General features: G+C 41.5%; 1 long non-coding RNA gene across 1 annotated transcript; it reads left to right on the top strand.

The window, feature by feature from the left end:
- The first annotated feature begins 596 nt into the window (after positions 1-596).
- LOC110509529 lies at positions 597-18,796 on the top strand. Its single transcript, XR_002471442.2, has 3 exons — positions 597-705; positions 17,358-17,426; positions 17,889-18,796. It is a non-coding gene; the product is annotated as an uncharacterized LOC110509529 (long non-coding RNA).
- Positions 18,797-22,144: the final 3,348 nt, after the last annotated feature.

The raw sequence follows: 22,144 nt of genomic DNA, 5'->3' as shown, positions 1-22,144 counted from the left end.
CTGCAGATAACAATACTGTGTGTCAGTCTGTGTGTGTATGTGTTTTAAGCATTTAGAATGTGAAGTTTTCCAGTGCCTAGCAAAGAACGGCACTTTTTGGTAGATGGTAAAATTACAATATAACAACTTAACATTTTCACGCGCAAATGTGCTTTTTATGCACAAAAGTAAAATGGTTATTCAATTCCCTATCAGGACATTGCAATTACATTATATTTGAATATATAACAAAACGTTTTTAAAACTGTTTGGAGGTAACATTAAGCTAAGTAATGTCCATTGCTTTCATAATGAAATATTATTCTTATTGAATGCTTCATACTCATGCTTGATTTGTAACCACAACTCCAGACATAAATGCTCAGAAATAACATACCGCGTGTGAATTCAAACTCTTGCAAGTGATGCAACATGGAATATTATTGTGATATAATATGCCTCATCCATCAAAAGTCCCTCAAATGAAGTCAGAAATGTAGGCTAAAAGACCTCACATCAATGCATTGTGCGAATTGACATTGTGATTTTTGTTACCTGAGACATTCACAGGAAGTCCAGGGGCAGGCGGGATTTGAAGGTAAATATCAGGGGCGGAGCTTTCGGTGCTTGCTAGATCGATGCCTTCTGAACTTAAAGGCAAAGTAATAAACTAAACATAAATCGCCGGTTGCTGCTTCAGAGAGCCGTTCGCCTCCGTTATTTCAGGTAATTTTGGACAGAAAACGCTTCACGGGGTGCACAGGGTTTGCTGAGAAGATGCTTATTTCCCCACGACTTGCTTCGAATCTGATATCTATGTGACTGATTTTTGATAGATCAGACAAAAGTCACGTTATTGACCAAAATAGCACAGTTCTTTGGTTGTTTTTGGCTAGATGTATAGCCTTTAGTCGATGCGTTGCAGCCTATGACGATAATGTGTTGTAACGGTATGGTAAGGTTCTATTTTCTATATTAATCAACTCGTGTTTTATGGAAAGTGACTTCTAGATAAATAAATATATATTGCGCAATGTATATCCTCTTGTGATGTCTGAATCGAAAAAGATTTCAACAAGCTCTCTTGGCCAATAAATATATCATGCTTTGTGCTAGTCGATAGATAATGCTTTAATAAGGTTATGCCATGTACCATCCCAGCTGTGACTAATGCTGTGTTTGTAATTATGTTGGAGGAAGGAATTTACCGGTTGTGAAGTTGTAAATACCATTTGGATGCATTCACATGCTTTGAATTCTGCTGAGAAACGCTGAATATGCTGCATAAACCATAAACTATAAATATAGCGACCGTGCATGAAACAAATGATTGTGTTCAAAAACCAAATGAATAGATTACTTTTTATAAATAAAATGTTTTTGCAATTAACTACCGAAAATGCTGTTATGGAGATAATTTCGTTAGTAGGGGATGTCAGACGTCAGCATGTGGGAGAAGTGGGAGCTCAAATCTTATTGGTAACATACACATGGTTAGCAGATGTTAATGCAAGTGTAGCAAAATTCTTGTGCATCTAGTTCTGACCGTGCAGTAATATCTTAACAAGTAATCTAACAAATTCACAACAACTACCTTATACACACATGTAAAGGGATGAATAAGAATATGTACATGTAAATATATGGATGAGCGATTGCCGTATATACTTATGAGATGAGTAATGTAGGATATGTAAACATTAATAAAGTGGCTTTAAATAAAGTGACTAGTGATACCTTTTAAGTCAATTTATTAAAGTGGCCAAAGATTTGAGTCTGAGTGTTGGCAGCAGCCTCTCAATGTTAGTGGTGGCTGTTTAACAGTCTGATGGCCTTGAGATAGAAGCTGTTTTTCAGTCTCTCGGTCCCAGCTTTGATTCACCGGTACTGACCTCGCCTTCTGGATGATAGCGGGGGAACAGGCAGTGGCTCGGGTGGTTGTTGTCCTTGATGATCTTTTTGACCTTCCTGTGACAATGGGTGCTGTAGGTGTCCTGGAGGGCAGGTAGTTTGCCCCCAGTGATGCGTTGTGCAGACCGCACTACCCTCTGGAGAGCCTTACGGTTGAGGGCGGTGCAGTACCAGGCAGTGATACAGCCCGAAAGGATGCTCTCGATTGTGCATCTGTAAAAGTTTGAGTCTTTTAGGTGACAAGCAACATTTCTTCAGCCTCCTGAGGTTGAAGAGGCATTGTTGCGCCTTCTTCACCACGCTGTCTGTGTGGGTGGACCATTTAATTTTGTCAGTGATATGTACCAAGACTAACTTAAAAAACTTTCCACCTTCTCCACTACTGTCCTGTGGATGGGGGGGGGGGGGGGGGTTCCTGAAGTCCACGATCATCTCCTTTGTTTTGTTGATGTTGAGTGAGAGGTTATTTTCCTGACACCACACTCCGAGGGCCACTGTAGTGTCGTCTGCAAACTTGATGATTGAGTTGGAAGCGTGCATGGACACGCAGTCATGGGTGAACAGGGAGTACAGGAGAGGGCTGAAAATGCACCCTGGGTGCAACCCCAGTGTTGAGGATCAGTGGGATGGAGATGTTGTTTCCTACCTTCACCACCTGGGGGTGGCCTGTCAAAGTCCAGGACCCAGTTGCACAGGGTGGAGTCGAGACCCAGGGTCAGCCAGCTGGTCTGTGCATGCTCTGAGGACGCGGCTAGGGATGCTGTCTGGGCCGGCAAATGTTTTACTCACGTTGGCCACGGAGAAGGACAGCTGGCTGTGTCAGTGGTAGCGGGCCGTGTCAGTGGCACTGTATTGTCCTCAAAGTGAGCAAAGAAGTTGTTTAATTTGTCTGGGAGCAAGATGTCGATGTCCGCAATGTAGCTGGTTTTCTTTTTGTAATCGGTGATTGACTGTAGACCCTGCCACATACGTCTTGTTTTTGAGCCGTTGAATTGCAACTATACTTTGTCTCTATACTGACACTTTACTTGTTTGATTGCCTTGCGAAGGGAATAGCTGCACTGTTTGTATTCAATCATGTTTCCAGTCACCTTGCCATGATTAAAAGCGGTTGTTCGCGCTTTCAGTTTTGGGCGAATGCTGCCATCAATCTACGGTTTCTGGTTAGGAAAGGATTTAATAGTCACAGTGGGTATGACATCGCCGATGCACTTGCTAATAAACTCCCTCAACGAGTCAGCGTATACATCAATGTTATTGTCTGAGGATATCCGGAACATATCCTAGTCCACGTGATCGAAGCAATCTTGAAGCGTGGAATCCTATTGGTCAGACCAGCATTGGATAGACCTGAGCACGGGCGTTTCCTGTTTTCATTTCTGTCTATAGGCTGGGAGCATCAAAATGGAGTTATGGTCAAATTTGCTGAAGGCAGGGCGGGGGAGGGCTTTGTATGCATCGCGGTTAGAGTAGCCATGGTCCAGAATGCTACCAGCTCGAGTCGCGCATTCAATATGCTGATAGAATTTAGAAAGTATTGTTCTTAGGTTAGCATTGTTAAAAATCCCCAACTACAATAAATGATGCCCCAGAATGTATGGTTTCCAGTTTACATAGAGTCCAGTGAAGTTCTTTCAGGGCCGACGAGGTATCTGCTTGGCGGGGGTTACACGGCTGTGACTATAATCGAAGAGAATTCTCTTGGAAGATAAAGCTGTTGGCATTTGATTGTAAGGAATTCTAGGTCAGGTGAACAAAAGGACTTGAGTTCCTGCTCAGGATGATAGAGGAATTAGTTTCCCACTAGCAATTACCAGATGGAGGGCCGTTCAAGTGGATTTTTCCCAGTCTTATTTGGTAAATTTACACTTAGTTACAAACACAGCAATATTCCCTATATATTACCTGTTGTGCTTTTTAAATGCTACTGCCTATGATTAAATACAGACAACATGATCAAGAAACAACTATTGTCCTTTATAATTAATTATAGGGAATATTGTTTGTATTGGGCACTAGATACTTTGTATTAGGCTATATAGGTTGAAATGGGGTTATGCCTCCATTTATTTTAGCCCATGCTAACTTCATATAACATTAGCAACCATTAAAGTAATGAAACCAACTTGAATATTTGTGTGGAGCAGTGGTGCACACATAGATATCCTACTAAATTACTAGAGGGGCTATGTCATAAACCCTCAACGTTTCAGAATGGGGTGAAAATGGCAGCCATATTGGTCAGGGAGAAATCCAAACCTGTCTAAGAGGTCGTTATCAATAAAACGTCACAATAAGGTGCAGGATGTTCAATTTTCCTGCTGGGGGGCAAGGAGACCCCAAACTCTGCTAAAACCATTGACAACTGCATGCCGTTTTCAAGGGATTGTTAAATAAATGTTTATTTATTTTATTTTTATTTCACCTTCATTTAACCAGGTAAGCTAGTTGAGAACAAGTTCTCATTTGCAACTGCGACCTGGCCAAGATAAAGCAAAGCAGTGCGACACAAACAACAACACATTATAACTATTTGGTTGTAATATCATCACCTCTTGAAGAGCATAGTCAGAACTACAGATTATTCCATTCAAAACAACTGCGCACATTTAGCTCTATAAATCAGTTATACAGTTATACAGCAAGTATAATTTTCATGATCAGTAAACATCAAATGATTATGTAATTTCAGATATGTTAGGGTAGCTTCGTGATATCTCTCAATATTTCCCACCATTAATTGGATATGAGTGATATAAAAGTTAATTATACCTGACAAGTATTAGTGGTTTAGGTTAATTTCCCCATCCACTGTGGGCTCTGCCTGTCAAGCAGTAGAAGAGCGCATTTGCCGATGTACTGTTAGCTGATAATGTTTACTTTGCAAGGCAAGCGACCCGTAAAAGCTTTGTAGCTACAGTTGGCTAAACATAGTGGTAAGTAGACGTAATGTAATTTTTTCTCCAACCAACATAGGCCTACCTAGTGAAGTTAGCTAACATTATCCTCTTTTCAACCTTGTTTTGAAGTGTTCAATCATGATTGCTGCTGACAGACATGATAGGCTACATTGATTGATGGACCATGTCAAATTGGCTAGCTAATAACAGATCAGCTCAATATGGCTAGTTAACAAGAGAACTTTCAGGGTATAAACTAGATCAGGGGTAGGCAACCCTGTTCCTGGAGTACTGCAGGTATTGGAGGAGTTTGTCCCACCTGACCAAATGAGCCAATTGATCAATTCAGTGATCAATTCAGCCTACATTTAAAACACCTGGTTACTTCGAAAACATGAAGAGCCTGCGGCACTAAAGGACCAGGGTTGTCTTCCCCTGAACTGGATGGCAATGTCCAAATATTGTTTGATTTGCTTACCATCTGTAGTGGTGATGACAGTAGTCTTTATGACAACTTTACCAGGATGAGGACTTGCCGATGTCAAGCTCGTTCCAAAAGCCTAATCTCGGATGAAGCAAGCTAAATACATGTTTTTTGACAAATGGATAGGAGAAACACTACATGGATAGGCTACCAAACCCAATATCTGAAATTACATGATCAATTCATGTTTACTGATCATGAAAAGCATGCAGTTACTTGCTTTATATCTCTGACGATAGAACACAACGTGGAGTAATCAGAAATGTGTAGTTGTGACTATGCTCTTCAAGAGGTGATGATATTAAAACCAAATAGTTAACATTTATTTAACAATCCCTTGGAAATATTTAACAATTCCTTGAAAAAGGCAATGGTCAATGGTTTTAGCAGGGGGCTCCTTGGCCCCCAGCAGCCAAATTGAATGCTATGCACCGTATTGTGACATTTTATTGATAATGACCTAATGGAATGAATGGCAGTGGAGGCTTAATCCTGATTTTATTTATGCAGGAAAATGAAAGTACAGTGCCTTGCAAAAGTATTCGGCCCCCTTGAACTTTGCGACCTTTTGCCACATTTCAGGCTTCAAACATAAAGATATAAAACTGTATTTTTTTGTGAAGAATCAACAACAAGTGGGACACAATCATGAAGTGGAACCACATTTATTGGATATTTCAAACTTTTTTAACAAATCAAAAACTGAAAAATTGGGCGTGCAAAATTATTCAGCCCCTTTACTTTCAGTGCAGCAAACTCTCTCCAGAAGTTCAGTGAGGATCTCTGAATGATCCAATGTTGACCTAAATGACTAATGATGATAAATACAATCCACCTGTGTGTAACCAAGTCTCCGTATAAATGCACCTGCACTGTGATAGTCTCAGAGGTCCGTTAAAAGCGCAGAGAGCATTGGTGGACACGGTGGTTGGAATGCGTCAGACTAAAGGACAGATTTCCACCAGTCTAATGTCCATTGCTTTTGTTTCTAGGCCCAAGCAAGTCTCTTCTTCTTATTGGTGTCCTTTAGTAGGGGTTTCTTTGCAGCAATTTGACCATGAAGGTCTGATTCATGCAGTCTCCTCTGAACAGTTGATGATGAGATGTGTCTGTTACTTCTGAGGTGCAGTTAATTGCCGATTGATGAACTTAGTTGATGAACTTATCCTCTGCAGTAGAGGTAACTCTGGGTCTTTATTTCCTGTGGCGGTCCTCATGGGAGCCAGTTTCATCATAGCACTTGAAGAAACTTTAAAAGTTCTTGAAATTTTCCAGATTGACTGATCTTATTGTCTTGAAGTAATGATGGACTGTCTTTTCCTTATGATTATTTGGGCTTGTTCTTTCCATAATATTTACTTGGTCTTTTATCTTCTGTATACCACCCCTACCTTGTCACAACACAACTGATTGTCTTAAACACATTAAGAAGGAAAGAGATTCCACAAATTAACTTTTAACAAGGCACACCTTGTTAATTGAAATGCATTCCAGGTGACTTAATGAAGCTGGTTGAGAGAATGGCAATTGTGTGCAAAGCTGTTATCAAGGCAAAGGGTGGCAACTTTGAAGTGTCTCAAATATAACATATAATTTACCTACTGCAGATGTGGCCATGGCAATAAATTGCAATGTCCGTACTGTGAGACGCCTACGACAGCGTTACAGGGAGACCGGATGGACAGCTGATCGTCCTCGCAGTGGCAGACCACGTGTAACAACACCTGCACAGGATCGGTACATCCGAACATCACACCTGCAGGACAGGTACAGGATGGCAACAACAACTGCCCGAGTTACACCAGGAATGCACAATCCCTCCAGTAGTGCTCAGACTGTCCACAATAGTCTGAGAGAGGTTGGACTGAGGGCTTGTAGGCCTGTTGTAAGGCAGGTCCTCACCAGACAACAACGTGGCCTACGGGCACAAACCCACCGTCGCTGGACCAGACAGGACTGGCAAAAAGTGCTCTTCACTGACGAGTCACTGTTTTGTCTCACCAGGGGTGATGGTCGGATTTGTGTTTATCGTCAAAGGAATGAGCATTACACCGAGGCCTGTACTTTGGAGCGGAATCAATTTGAAGGTGGATGTCCGTCATGGTCTGGGGCAGTGTGTCACAAGATCATCAGACTGCCTGCAATGACAACAAGCTCAATCTCAACGCTGTGCGTTAGACGGAAGACATCCTCCTCCCTCATGTGGTACCCTTCCTGCAGGCTCATCCTGACATGACCCTCCAGCATGACAATGCCACCAGCTATACTGCTCGTTCTCTGCGTGATTTCCTGCTAGACAGGAATGTCAAGTGTTCTGCCATGGCCAGCGACGAGCCCGGATCTCAATCCCATTGAGCACATCTGGGACCTGTTTGATCTGAGGGTGAGGGCCATTCCCCCCAGAAATGTCCGGGAATCTGCAGGTGTCTTGGTGGAAGAGTGGGATAACATCTCACAGCAAGAACTGGCAAATCTGGTGCTGTCCATGAGGAGGCGATGCACTACTGTACTTAATGCAGCTGGTGGCCACACCAGATACTGACTATTACTTTTGATTTTGACCACCCCTTTGTTCAGAGACACATTATTCCATTTCTGTTACTCACGTCTGTGGAACTTGTTCAGTTTATGTCTCAGTTGTTGAATCCTATGTTCATATAAATATTTACACATGTTAAGTTGGCCGAAAATAAACAGTTTTTTTGCTGAGTTTGTATTTTCGTTTATTATTTTGCCCTAACCCTACCACCCCTCCCTTAATTGGAGTAAACTAATGGACAACAACACTTAGGCTTCTACTTCCAGGGTATACAAACTATATACATTTTATAGACACAGTATATTTTACAATAGTTATCTTCTGTTTGTTTCCACACTCGTCATTCAGCTACCCTCAATCCCTCCCATCAATGTCTGAAGAACATCCAGTTACATTTCTATTTGCCATATATTTTTAACTGTGCTGTTTCACAAAAGGTCTGAACCTATATACATTTTATGGACACAGTATATTTGACTTGAGCTATCTTGTTGTTTTTAGTCCCACCCTTCAGCACCACTCAACCCCACACCATCCATTTAAAAAAAATGTATATTTGCCATATATTTATTTTTTATATTATTGATCGATTGACTTGACCCAAATTTAATGAACGGTATAGTATTACCTTTCCTTTCCCCTTTAAAAGCTTGAGACTCTGTCACGGAGGAGGTGTCGAGCCTAGAGACAGAATTTCAGCCAATTAAAAAACCCTGACCCCCCCTTGTGAGCGCCAGTCGGAGAAAGTACGGGCAAAAGGCCAGAACAATGTGCGCAGTTTCCAAGGAAACTGCATGTCTTGACCTCTTCATATCCCTCCACATCCCATCCACCCTCAGCCAATGGATTCGTTTCCATGGAGATGTCTCTAGCTGGGTATGGAAACATTTAGTTGCCGAAACTCAATTGGAAAGGCACATGGGCAAATTATAAATCAATATAAAATAAAATTGTATTTTTGACATACGCTGAAAACAACAGACCTTACAATGCTTACTTACAAGCCCTTAACCACCAGTGCAGTTTTAAGAAAAATGTGTTAAGTAAAAAATAGATAAGTTTAAACAAATAAAAAATAATACCAAATAGTTAGAGCAGCAGTAACATAACAGTAGCGAGGCTATATACAGGGGTACAGAGTCAAGGAGGCTAGGCTAGGCTATATACAGGGGTACCAGTACAGAGTCAATGTGCAGGGGCACCGGTTAGTCGAGGTAATTGAGGTAATATGTACAGGTAGGTAGAGTTAAAGTGACTGCATAGATAATAAACAGCGAATAGCAGCAGCGTAAAAGAGGGGGGTGGGGAGGAAATGCAAATAGTCTGGGTAGCCATTTGATTAGCTGTTTATGAGTCTTATGGCTTGGGGTAGAAACTGTTGAGAAGCTTTTTGGACCTAGACTTGGCGCTCCGGTACCGCTTGCCGTGCTGTAGCAGAGACCGTCTGACCAGGGTGGCTGGAGTTTGACAGTTTTTAGCGCCTTTCTCTGATCACCTGGTATAGAGGTCTTGGATGGCAGGAAGCTTGGCCCCAGTGATGTACTGGGTCGTTACGGACAACCCTCTGTAGTGCCTTGTGGTCAGAGGCCGAGCAGTTGCCATACCAGGGGGTGATGCAACCAGTCAGGATGCTTTCGATGGTGCAGATGTATAACTTTGAGGATCTGAGAGCCTATGCCAATCTTTTCAGTCTCCTAAGGGGGAATAGGTTTTGTCGTGCCCTCTTCACGACTGTATTGGTGTGCTTGGACCGTGATAGTTTGTTGGTGATGTGGACACAGACGAACTTGAAGCTCTCAACCTGTTCCACTACAGCCCCGTCGATGAGAATGGGGGTCTGCTCGGTCCTCCTTTTTCTGTATTCCACAATCATCTCCTTTGTCTTGATCACATTGAGGGAGAGGTTGTGGCACCACATGGCCAGGTCTCTGACCTCCTCCCTATAGCCTGTCTCATCGTTGTCTGTGATCAGGCCTACAACTGTTGTGTCATCAGCAAACTTAATGATGGTGTTGGAGTCATGCCTGCCATGCAGTAATGAGTGAACAGGGTGTACAGGAGGGGACTGAGCCACCACCCCTGAGGGGCCCCCTGTGTTGAGGATCAGCATAGAGGATGAGTTGTTACCTACCTTTGTCCAGGATCCAGTTGCAGAGGGAGGTGTTTCGTCCCAGGGTCCTTAGCTTAGTAAAGAGCTTTGAGGACACTAAGGTGTTGAACACTTAGCTGTCGTCAATGAATAGCATTCTCACGTAGGTGTTCCTTTCGTCCAGGTGGGAAAGGGAAGTGTGGAGTGCAATAGAGATGACATCATCTGTGGGTATTTTGGGGCGGTATGCAAATTCGAGTGGGTCTAGGGTTTTGGGGATAATGGTGTTGATATGGACCATTCTTTCAAAGAACTTTATGGTTGCAGGTGTGAGTGCTACTGGTCGGTAGTCATTTAGGCAGGTTACCTTAGTGTTCTTGAACAAAGGGACTATGTTGGTTTGCTTGAAACATGTTGGTATTACAGATTCAGCCAGGGAGAGGTTGAAAATGTCACTTGCCAGTTGGTTAGCTCATGCATGGAGTACACGTCCTGGTAATCTGTCTGGCCCTGCGGCCTTATGAATGTTGACCTGTTTAAAGGTCTTACTCACATCGGCTACGGAGAGCGGGATCACACAGTCGTCCGGAACAGCTGATGCTCTCATACGTTTCAGTGTTACTTGCCTCGAAGCGAGCATAGAATTGATTTAGCTCGTCTGTTAAGCTTGTGTCACTGGGCCGCACGCGGCTCTGCTTCCCTTTGTAGTCTGTAATAGTTTGCAAGCCCTGCCACATCCGACGAGTGTCGGAGCTGGTGTAGTACAATTAGATCTTATTCCTGTATTGACGCTTTGCCTGTTTGATGGTTCGTCAGAGGGCATAGCAGGATTTCTTAAAAGCATCCGGGTTAGAGTCCCCTTCTTTGAAAGCGACAGCTCTACCCTTTAGCTCAGTGCGGATGTTGCCTGTAATCCATGGCTTCTGTTTGGGGTATGTACGTATGGTCACTGTGTGGATGACGTCATCGATGCACTTATTGATGAAGCAAGTGACTGATGTGGTGTACTCATCAATGCCCTCGGAAGAATCGCAGAACATATTCCAGTCTATGCGAGCAAAACTATCCTGTAGCTTAGCCTTATCTGACCACTTATTGACCGAGTCACTGGTGCTTCCTGCTTTAGTTTTTGCTTGTAAGTAGGAATATGGTCAGATTTGCCAAATGGAGGGCGAGGGAGGGCTTGTATGCATCTCTGTGTATGGAGTAAAGGTGGTCTAGAGATTTTTTCCCCTCTGGTTGCACATTTAACATGCTGGTAGAAATGAGGTAAAACAGATTTAAGTTTCCCAACATTAAAGTCCCCAGAAACTAGGGGCTCCGCCTCTGAATCAGCGTTTTCCTGTTTGCTTATGGCCGTATATAGTTAATTGAGTGCGGTCTTAGTGCCAGCATCAGCTTGTGGTGGTAAATAGATATCCATGAAGAATATAGAGGAAAACTCTATTGGTAAATGGTGTGGTCTACAGCTTATCATGAGATACTCTACCTCAGGTGAGTAAAACCTCAAGACGTCCTTAGATATTGTGCACCAGCTGTTGTTTGCAAATAAGCAGTTGAAGTCGGAAGTTTACATACACCTTAGACAAATACATTTAAACTCAGTTTTTCACAATTCCTGACATTTAATCAGAGTAAAAATTCCCTGTCTTAGGTCAGTTAGGATCACCACTTTATTTTAAGAATGTGAAATGTCAGAATAATAGCAGAGAGAATGATTTATTTCAGTTTTTATTTCTTTCATCACATTCCCAGTAGGTCAGAATTTTACATACACTCAATTAGTATTTGGTAGCATTGCCTTTAAATTGTTTAACTTGGGTCAAATGTTTCAGGTAGCCTTCCACAACCTTCCCACAATAAGTTGGGTGAATTTTGGCCCATTCCTCCTGGCACTGCTGGTGTAACCGAGTCAGGTTTGTAGGCCTCCTAGCTTGCACACACTTTTTCAGTTCTGCCCACAACTTTTCTATAGGATTGAGGTCAGGGCTGTGTGATGGCCATTCCAATACCTTGACTTTGTTGCCCTTAAGCCATTTTCCCACAACTTTGGAAGTATGCTTGGAGTCGTTGTCCATTTGGAAGACACATTTGTGACCAAACTTTAACTTGTCTTGAGATGTTGCTTCAATATATCCATATAATTTTCCTACCTCATGAAGCCATCTATTTTGTGAAGTGCACCAGTCCTTCCTGCAGCAAAGTACCCCCACAACATGATGCTGCCACCCCCGTGCTTCACTGTTGGGATGGTGTTTTTTGGCTTGCAAGCCTCCCCCTTTTTCCTCCAAACACAACAATGGTCATTATGGCCAAACAGTTCTATTTTTGTTTCATCAGACCAGAAGACATTTCTCCAAAAGGTACAATCTTTGTCCCCATGTGCAGTTGCAAACCGTAGTCTGGCTTTGTTATGGAGGTTTTGGACCAGTGGCTTCTTCCTTGCTGAGCAGCTTTTTGGGTTATGTCGATATAGGACTCATTTTACTGTGGATATAGATACTTTTGTACCTGTTTCCTCCAGCATCTTCACAAGGTATTTTGCTGTTGTTCTGAGATTGAGTTGCACATTTCGCACCAAAGTACGTTAATCTCTAAGAGACAGAACACGTCTCCTTCCTGAGCGGTATGACGGCTGCGTGGTCCCATGGTATTTATACTTGCGTGCTATTGTTTGTACAGTTGAACATAGTACCTTCAGGTGTTTGGAAATTGCTCCCAAGGATGAACAAGACTTGTGGAGGTCTACAATTTTTTGGCTGATTTCTTTTGATTTTCCCATGATGTCAAGCAAAGAGGCACTGGGCTTGAAGTTAGGCCTTGAAATACATCCACAGGTACATCTCCAATTGACTCAAATTATGTGAATTAGCCCATCAGAAGCTTCTAAAGCCCTGACATAATTTTCTGGATTTTCTAAGCTGTTTAAAGGCACAGTCAACTTAGTGTATGTAAACTTCTAACCCACTGGAATTGTGATACAGTGAATTCTAAGTGAAATAATCTGTCTGTAAACAATTGTTGGAAAAATTACTTGTGTCATGCACAAAGTAGATGTGCATGACACAACTTGCCAAAACTATAACAAGAAATTTGTGGAGTGGTTGAAAAACAAGTTTTAATGACTCCAACCTAAGTGTTTGTAAACCTCCAACTTCAACTGTACATAGACGCCACCCCTTGTCTTACCAGAGTCTACAGTTCTATCCTGCCGATACAGTGTATGTTATTCATGTCGTCGTTCATCCAAGACTCGGTGAAACATAAGATATTACCATCCCATTGGTAGGATATACATGCTTGTAGTTAGTCTATTTTATTTTCGAATGATTGTACGTTGGCTAATAGTACAGATGGGAAATGCAAATTACCCACTCACCACCTGTGATGGCAGAAACATTATGTGCAAAATAAGTTACAAATAACCCAGAAAAACACACAATAGCACAATTGGTTAGGAGACTGTAAAACATGTTTGCAATTCCTTTTCTTAAATGAGAATGCATTTTTTGTGACAATTCTAATTGAAATGGAAAACATATATTGCATTATCATTTTCATGATTGAGTATGCATAATATCTGACAATTTGAAGAATAAATGGTAAATTGTGTTTGATATTTCATTTCCATGGTGCTATCCAGTACAACACTGACACATCACTAAATGTTCGCCATTTCATTTTCTTGTTGTGATAGCATAAATTGTGACAAATTACAATTATTCTCAATTTGCAATTCACCATTTTTTTTACCAACTCTGTGTGGTTTAAGACTGTCAAAATTGTTATGGTCAATCAAATTCCAAAAATCAATTGCTTCATTTTTCTATTTAGTTTCCTTCATTTCGTGTCAAACAAACACGGTGGGCGGGGTTCCGGTCACCTGAGGCAGAAGACGTTGCCTGTGCTTGCTGTCAACAGTCGCTTTCGGTTGTAGCTGTACTGATATGGCATGTTTTAGGCTATCTCGGCAACAGCCAGTGAGAAAACCCACAGAAGAAGAACATCCAGTGTGTGCGAGGAGTTTGTGAGTGGGGACTATAAAGCTCAGTGTAGGGGACACTGGAAGCTACTAGTAGCTAGCAAATATGGCTATTATATGTAGCTAGCTACCGGTAGGTAACATAGCTAGCTAGTAGCGTTAGAAAGCTTTTGGCAGCATTCTACCTTCTCCCTACAGTTCTCAACCATTAGATTCACCAACGCCTGCCTCATGTGAACTACAAACCCAACGCTGTGTTTTAATGTTTAGAAACTTCAATAATCATATCTTGTGATACAGCTTTCGAAACATTATCTTTCACCAGCGAGAACGAATCTTTCCAATAAAAAAGACACACTTACTGTAGTGTGTCAATTTAACCTTTTTTATTTTAGGCCTGATATGAAAGATTAGGTCCTCATGCTTCCAAAACTATACCACAAGCGATGCATGTAATGTTCAGACCAAGTTTCGTTGATCCCCCTACAGAAGCCCCTATGTCCAATGTGTAATGTAATGGAACTGAGAGTCATGATCAAAGGCTAGCTTGCTAGTACCTGATTGGCTATGAAGAGGCGTTACTGGCTAACATTACAGTAGCTAGCTAGCCCACTGGCTAGCCTAGCTAGCTAGTTACCTTCACAACAAGACATTGTGGAAGTAAGTATCCCATATTAGGTACTGTTACTTAGATAGATCAGAGGCAGAGGTTGCAAACATAGAGGTAGATACCACCCTGCATCCCACTGCAGGCTTGCTTCTGAAGCTAAGCAGGGACTGATTGGTCATGGTCAGTCCCTAGATTTGAGACCAGGTGCTCCTAGAAGTGGTGTTGGAGGGCCAGTAGCAGGCACCATTTCCTCTGGTCTAAAAAAAAATATCCCAATGCCCCAGGGCAGTGATTGGTGACATTGCCCTGTGTAGGGTGCCTTCTTTCAGGTGGGACGTTAAACGGGTGTCCTGACTCTCTGTGGTCACTAACGATCCCATGGCACTTATCGTAACAGTAGGGGTGTTAACCCCGGTGTCCTGGCTAAATTCTCAATCTGGCCCTCATACCATCACGGTCACCCAATCATCCCCAGCTTACAATTGGCTCATTTATCTCCTCTCCCCTGTAACTATTCCCCAGGTTGTTGCTGTAAATGAGAATGTGTTCTCAGTCAACTTACCTGGTAAAATAACAAATAAATATATGTCACATTGCTGACTCTACCTTTAACAGCTGAGAAACATGTACCACCTATTTCAAAACATATTTAACAATGTATAGATAGATTGGATAGTCTATTTGGATAGAACTGATCGCTACATGCTTACCTGGTAAAATAAGGGTACATTTTCATTTATTTTTATACTGTTTGCAAGTCATTACTTGGCAGTGATTGTGCAACCCAAAGACACATTGTGCTACACTGGGAACAGACCAGTACTCAATGAGTTGGACTTTTGTCCTGATTGTCCTCCCTTTTACCAAAGTGTGCACTTTCAAACTTGCATGATGAGGAGTTTGCTAGTGCACACCATAATACAAGGGTGGAGAATTGGGATGTAGCCCCCATGCACTCTCTCAACCACCTATATGCCTATTCCTGTAGCTGAGGGTTACAGCGATATTGCAATGAGGGGATTCGATTAAGCTGGCCTGGGTGGGCAGAGATTGCACCAGGTGAAAGTGATTGTTTTGAAAATCGGGCTGCCCCCCAGCTGTGAGCCGGGTGCCCTGGTGAAATCGGCTCAAAACAAAGTGACGTTTGTCAAGAATGTGGAGTAATGATTTAGGATTCAGAGTGTTTGCTCTTGGTAAAAAAAATATATATATTTACCTTATTTGCCTTCCCAAGAAAAACTAGTAAAATTCTATCATGTACTTTATGGAAAATACATGTTGCACGTTTCTGAACAATGAACCATGATGTCTTGTTGACGATATGACTTGGCGGCGCAAATTACTGTTCGTGTTGAGCAGGGCGCTCCTCCTCGCTCTCCGCTTTTGGGCCATGTCACGAGCCATAGCCCGGTGCACCCCGGTCCAGTTGAATTAAACTCCCTCAATATAACTCTACTCTATGACATGGTAGTGTACACAGTATAATATAAATCTAATTCTATTCATCTTGTAGTCCCATGATCCTCCCCCACTTTTTATTTTTATTTTTTTTTATTTCACCTTTATTTAACCAGGTAGGCTAGTTGAGAACAAGTTCTCATTTGCAACTGCGACCTGGCCAAGATAAGGCATAGCAGTGTGAACAGACAACACAGAGTTACACATGGAGTAAACAATTAACAAGTCAATAACACAGTAGAAAAAAGGGGAGTCTATATATACATTGTGTGCAAAAGGCATGAGAAGGTAGGCAAATAATTACAATTATGCAGATTAACACTGGAGTGATAAATGATCAGATGGTTATGTACAGGTAGAGATATTGGTGTGCAAAAGAGCAGAAAAATAAATAAATAAAAACAGTATGGGGATGAGGTAGGTGAAAATGGGTGGGCTATTTACCAATAGACTATGTACAGCTGCAGCGATCGGTTAGCTGCTCAGATAGCAGATGTTTGAAGTTGGTGAGGGAGATAAAAGTCTCCAACTTCAGCGATTTTTGCAATTCGTTCCAGTCACAGGCAGCAGAGAACTGGAACGAAAGGCGGCCAAATGAGGTGTTGGCTTTAGGGATGATCAGTGAGATACACCTGCTGGAGCGCGTGCTACGGATTGGTGTTGCCATCGTAACCAGTGAACTGAGATAAGGCGGAGCTTTACCTAGCATGGACTTGTAGATGACCTGGAGCCAGTGGGTCTGGCGACGAATATGTAGCGAGGGCCAGCCGACTAGAGCATACAAATCGCAGTGGTGGGTGGTATAAGGTGCTTTAGTGACAAAACGGATGGCACTGTGATAAACTGCATCCAGTTTGCTGAGTAGAGTGTTGGAAGCAATTTTGTAGATGACATCGCCGAAGTCGAGGATCGGTAGGATAGTCAGTTTTACTAGGGTAAGTTTGGCGGCGTGAGTGAAGGAGGCTTTGTTGCGGAATAGAAAGCCGACTCTTGATTTGATTTTCGATTGGAGATGTTTGATATGAGTCTGGAAGGAGAGTTTACAGTCTAGCCAGACACCTAGGTACTTATAGATGTCCAGTGAGTTATTGTATGTTACATTTTGTTTATTGTAAGTCAAGCTTTCGTTTGCATGCTAGTAAACGTCACCGTTACAGTATTTAATTATTTTATCCCGCAGGGGACAGTAACAGAGACTTTGTAAGGGGGCAGATAATCTATGATAGAGATTGATTATGAGTTCCTGTTGTCTGATTTGAAGGCTACAAAAGGTATTTTTGGAAGAAAAGCCTTTTCTATATTAGCTAATTTTCCCCAGACCTGACAGTGTGCCTTTCAACTAATCTATTTTGTGTTCCAACCCTCAGGAAACTATGTCATTTCTGTGTACGTGCAACCCCAACAGCTCCTCCAGCAGAAGCTGCTTCCTCCTGTCTTCCAGATGCTGCTGACCAAGTTGTCCACCATCTGACAGGTAATGATGCTCTCCCATAGGAAGCAAGGGCTGAAGGGGCACCAACATGGCTGAAAGATGTCTTGCTACCCTAACCCCCCCCCCCCCCCATCAGTGGTCTGCACTGGCTACTCCCCTTCATAGAATGGACTAAAGAGCAATGGAATTGTACATTTGGTTAATGTAGTTCAGTGTTCCTCTTTCCTGCCTAATGGACAACAGTGGGAACATTGTCATCCCTACCTGTGCTGCAACACCTAATTGAACTACTCAATAAGACCACACTTGGGTAAATGGAGTGAATGAGTGATTGGTTACGACAACATGCACTAAACCGGAGCATACAGTTCATGTGAACAATAAAAAACAGACGTGAATTGAATTGTGACTAGTTTACTTATCATGAGTTGTACATTGATCTTCTGTGTATTAGGTTTCCATCCATGCTGTCCATTTAGCATAATATGTGCCCCTTTTTCACAGGCGGTTCTGGCTGATGACCTGTCGCCATAGCTGATATAAACCCAGAAGGAATATCTTCCCCAATGATACTGCTAATATTAGTAACTGTACTGATGAGGAACAGGAGGGTAGGCTTATCCATTGTCCCTGAACTGCTTGAAGTGTAGAGTCAAAATGACAGTGCCACTTTGTTACCACTAGTCACATGTTTGAGAAGATGTTCTGCAAAAATAATAACAATACAGAGATGTTCTTGCTCTTCAAGGAGGTTCTGACAATAATATGTTGGAATCCATTATAAAGAAAACCTACAGTAGTTGAACACTTTGTGTAGGTAGTAACCTGTTTGTTGAACGCCAGTGATTCTAAGAACAAAAATAACTGTTACCTGTAGGACAATGTCTATCACAGGTCACCAAGGGTACAATAAGGCATATCCTTAATAAAATATATTTTCATGGCTAATTGTGCATGCCTCTCATTTTCCACTTAATATGCAATATAGTTATACCTATGGCTTGCATAACCAACTCAGTGCCCTTGTTGTTAGTGTCCTACCTAAGAGTTGAAGGTTGGACAGTTCGATCCCTGACCGAGTCATACCAAAGACTGTAAAAATGGGACCCGATGCGTCTCTGCTTGGCACTGATGATAGATTGGGTGTAAGGCCCTGCGATAGACTAGCGTCCTATCCAGGGGGTGTACTTGTACATCAAGCTGCCTCACATTACAGAAACAGGAGATATGCTCCTGCTCCTATGAGCCGTTGTGGCTCACACAAGCTAAGGCTCATGCAAATCTCCCCTCTTACTTACTTTGGCTTACAGCTTAAACAGTATTGAGTCAAGGAGTAGCTTTACTGCTCAATAAAATCTGTTGCCACAGTACTGAAGAGGCAGAGCAAGCAGGCTTCTTATCTCGTTGGGATAACCTAGGGTGCCATGACATATGTAACAACCAGCAGTTTTTGTAAATACTCTTCCACCAAGGACGAACTCAAAGGCTAATGGCCAAAGGGGTCCTTTTCACTCTCTCACACAGTCACTGTATCAACAAATATATATGTATATATATCTACAATGCCTTGCAAAAGTATTCATCCCCCTTGGCATTTTTCCTATTTTGTTGCGTTACAACCTGTAATTTAAATTGATTTCTATTTGGATTTCATTTAATGGACATACACAAAATAGTCCAAATTGGTGAAGTGAAATGAATAACTTAATAATAAAAAAATCATAAAAATAAAAAACAGAAAAGTGGTGTGCATATGTATTCACCCCCTTTGCAATGAAGCCCCTAAATAAGATCTGGTGCAAACAATTACCTTCAGGAGTCACATAATTGGTTAAATAAAGTCCACCTGTGTGCAATCTAAGTGTCACATGATCTGAGTACAGTGGGGCAAAAGAGTATTTAGTCAGCCACCAATTGTGCTTGTTCTCCCACTTAAAAAGATGAGAGGCCTGTAATTTTCATCATAGGTACACTTAAACTATGACAGACAAAATGAGGAAAAAAAATATTGTAGGATTTTTAACCTGTTGCATCTCTAGGGGCGCTATTTCATTTTTGGATAAAAAACGTTCCCGTTTTAAGCGCGATATTTTGTCACGAAAAGATGCTCGACTATGCATATTCTTGACAGTTTTGGAGACAGTTTTTGTCTGTAAGTGCCCCAGAACTCATTCTACAGGCGAAACCAAGATGATACTTCAACAAGGAAATGAGCAGAATTTCTGAAGCTCTGTTTTCTAATGTCTCCTTATATGGCTGTGAATGCGACAGGAATAAGCTTAGACCATCTGCCATTTCCCCAAGATGTCGGCAGCATTGTGATGTATTTGTAGGCATATCATTGGAAGATTGACCATAAGAGACTACATTTTCCAAGTGTCCGCCTGGTGTCCTGCGTCGAAACTGGTGCGCAAAGCCAGGTGCAAGTATTTTTCCATTTGATAGAGAGGAGAAACCAGGCTTCCACGAACGATATATCATTGAAGAGATATGTGAAAAACACCTTGAGGATTGATTCTAAACAACGTTTGCCATGTTTTCAGTCGATATTATGGAGTTAATTTGGAAAAAAGTTCGCGTTTTGAGGACTGAATTTTCGGGTTTTTTTGGTAGCCAAATGTGATGTATAAAACGGAGCTATTTCTAATACATGGAAAAACTGAGCATCTGCTATCTAACAGAGTATCCTCATTGAAAACATCAGAAGTTCTTCAAAGGTAAATTATTTTATTTGAAGGCTTTTATGTTTTTGTTGAAATGTTGCGTGCTGGATGCTAACGCTAATGCTAACGCTAAATGCTACGCTAGCTAGCTACTTTTACACAAATTATTGTTTTCCTATGGTTGAGAAGCATATTTTGAAAATCTGAGATGACAGTGTTGTTTACAAAAGGCTACGCTTGAGAGATGGCATATTTATTTCATTTCATTTGCGATTTTCATGAATAGTTAACGTTGCGTTATGGTAATGAGCTTGAGGCTGTAGTCACGATACCGGATCCGGGTTTGGGAGATCAGAGAGGTTAATGAATTTATTTGCAAATTTTGGTGGAAAATAAGTATTTGGTCACCTACAAACAAGCAAGATTTCTGGGTCTCACAGACCTGTAACACAGCCATTTTTCATCATCAGTCACAAAAATCAGAAATAGAGAAATGAATCACTAACCTTTGATGATCTTCATCAGATGACACTCATAGGACTTCATGTTACACAATACATGTATGTTTTGTTTGATATATATATTTATATGAAAAAATCTGTTTACATTGGCGCGTTACGTTCAGTAGTTCCAAAATGCAGAGAGCCACATCAATTTACAGAAATACTCATAATAAACATCGCTAAAAGATACAACTATTATGCACAGAATTATAGATACACTTCTCCTTAATGCAACCACTGTGTCAGATTTCAAAAAAACTTTACGGAAAAGGCAAACCATGCTATAATCTGAGTGCGGCGCTCAGAGACCAAAACAACCCAGACAGATATCCGCCATGTTGTGTAGTCAACAGAAGTCAGAAATAGCATTATAAATATTCACTTACCTTTGATGATCATCATAATGCACTCCCAGGAATCCCATCTCCACAATAAATGTTTGAGTTGTTTGATAATGTCCATCATTTATGTCCAAATACCTCCTTTTTTGTTCCCGCATTTAGTACAGTAATCCAGATTCATGACGCGCGATCACTAGGAGCAGACGAAAGTAAAAATGTTCCGTTACAGTAGGTCGAAACATGTCAAACGATGTATAGAATATATCTTTAGGATGTTTTTAACATAAATCTTCAATGTTCCAACCGGAGAATTATTTTGTCTTCAGAATTACAATGGAACTCAAGCTAACTCTCACGCGAACAAGCGTGGCCATCTCGTGGCTCTCTGGCAGACCTCTGACTCATTCCCCTCTCATTCGCCCCCACTTCACAGTAGAAGCCTCAAACAAGGTTCTAAAGACTGTTGACATCTAGTGGAAGCCGTAGGAAGTGCAATATGACCAATACCCCACTGTATCTTCGATAGGCAATGAGTTGAAACCTCAGATTTCCCACTTCCTTGTTGGATTTTTTTCTCAGGTTTTTGCCTGCCATATGAGTTATGTTATACTCACAGACATCATTCAAACAGTTTTAGAAACTTCAGAGTGTTTTCTATCCAAATCCAGTAATAATATGCACACCTTAGCTTCTGGGACTGAGTAGCAGGCAGTTTACTCTGGGCACCTTATTCATCCAAGCTACTCAATACTGCCCCCAGCCATAAGAAGTTAACGAGAGGCTTGTAGAATCATGATTATTTTGAGTTTTCAGTTCATTGTTCGCCGGTAGAAGGTCATGCGTGCTCTGGGCATTACTGACTCATTACTGACATTTAATTTTTAAAAGTGTCAGTGTTGTACTGGATTGTACCATGGAAATGCAATATTAAACTCACTGCCATTTCTTTTGAAATTGGCAGGCATTATGCATAGTCAATCGTAAAAATTATACTTTGAATTTTGTCACAAAAATTGCATACCCATTTAGCAAAAGCAATTGCAAACATGATATTGATTTATCATCTGCCCATAAGAAATTTACGATTGAATTAAGTCACTCATAGATTTCCATAGCTGGAAGCATTCCCGTAAAGTGTGCCTAGGCAATGGTCGTAAATAAGTTGAGTTTTCTCCTAACACGCCCAATTTTTCAGTCTTTGATTTATTAAAAAAGTTTGAAATATCCAATAAATGTCGTTCCACTTCATGATT

This window comes from Oncorhynchus mykiss, chromosome Y (assembly GCF_013265735.2).
Source record: "Oncorhynchus mykiss isolate Arlee chromosome Y, USDA_OmykA_1.1, whole genome shotgun sequence".
NCBI lineage: Eukaryota > Metazoa > Chordata > Actinopteri > Salmoniformes > Salmonidae > Oncorhynchus > Oncorhynchus mykiss.
Note: the sequence above shows the minus strand (reverse complement) of the source record. Positions and strands in the feature narration are given on the sequence as shown.